Here is a 1528-nt window from a genome sequence, read left to right as displayed (position 1 = left end):
ATTTTTTCATTTTTAATATATACAAATAAATTATAAATAAATAATTATATACATAATATAAACTATACATATACATAATATAATTATATATATAATATAAATATATAAACAATAAATAGGATCATTCAGAGTTAATTATTCGTGTTGAGGATCTGCACATCTGTCACCAGTTAAGCCACACACTGATGCCATATACGTGATGAATTCATCCCGACTCTGAAGGATACATTTAGGGCTGCTATAACAGCGCGAGTCACGGAAAAGATCATCGCAATGTGATTACCAATAAATAATATTTAGCGTTAAGAGTCTATATTTAAAGAAGTTTCCAGAAAGAAATCATATGCACTGTCTCTTTTTGAGAGGGAAACAGATGGAGGATCTTTGGAAACACACAACAATAAAAGCCTGAAAGACAGGAACAAGGAGAGTGAAGGATCAGAGCTGAATGAGAAGGAGTGAATGAATAAGTGAAAGAGAGAGAGAGAGGAATGGGAGATTGTCTTTCTGGAAGGTCTCCTCTCAGATGTGGGCTCTTCTTCACATGCTAATGGGATGTTTCTTTAGCCCTGGCCCTGTTAGCATAACAATGCTGAGAAAGTGAAGGAGCTAAACTTCAGCTTTCTTTGGGAACTAAACCCCAGCCTTTCTTCTGCAGAAAAACACTCTTCTTCTATTGTGAGAGCAATGAAAGTGGTTCAGGGCAGCTGTGTGAGGTGATCAAAGCCTCTGCTCAAAATGAGTTTGAAATGACCAAAGTTAGAGATGCAAAATCAGTGCCATTCCTGAGATTCTGTAAGACGTAATACAACCAGGAGCAGAAGGGATACATGTTTCTATCAGCCAAGATGTGTGTCTGTGTGCGTCTCTGTGTGCACCCTCTGGAAGTGCAAGACAATGTGATATAATATCGTACGTAGTGATAAAACTGTGCTGAATTATGTCTGCGATGTTTCTGTGGGAGCTGTGTTTTGTCTGCGCAGATGCAAGCTAATGCCAATCAGTCGCAGTAATGTAAAAGCTACCTCAGATTGTCTGTCCTTGTGGCATTGTGTTATTTTTCAGTTTGCTATCTTAATAACATGAAAAGGTCACGTGAAATGTGGCGCCTTTAAACGAATAATAAGACTTCACTGAGAAACCATTATACTTACCACTTTATTTGCTCTCTGCACACCCTGTCCAAATGAAATTGAACCTTTGTAAATGCAATAATCAAAACAAAGGAGGTCTTGCTAATTTACATAGTTGGAGATACTGATATTCTATGTAAGAGACTATTTGATCAGCATTTGTTATAAATTTGTAGTTTTGTGTGGAAATTAGTTATTAATTCAGTTCTTAATTTCTGCCATATTCAAGTTACTATGCTAATAAAAAACAACCTGGCAATAACAATGTTTAATAACAAAGTCTTGCAATAACAATGTTTAATAACTAAATATGATGTTTTCATTTTTTAATATATACAAATAAATGAGAAATAATTATAAATATAAAAATCAATATAAATGATATACACAGTATA

The sequence above is a fragment of the Sinocyclocheilus anshuiensis genome, unplaced genomic scaffold (assembly GCF_001515605.1).
Source record: "Sinocyclocheilus anshuiensis isolate Anshui unplaced genomic scaffold, SAMN03320099.WGS_v1.1 scaffold51, whole genome shotgun sequence".
Lineage (NCBI taxonomy): Eukaryota > Metazoa > Chordata > Actinopteri > Cypriniformes > Cyprinidae > Sinocyclocheilus > Sinocyclocheilus anshuiensis.
The sequence above is the reverse complement of the archived record's forward strand: the minus strand, read 5'-3'. Positions refer to the sequence as shown.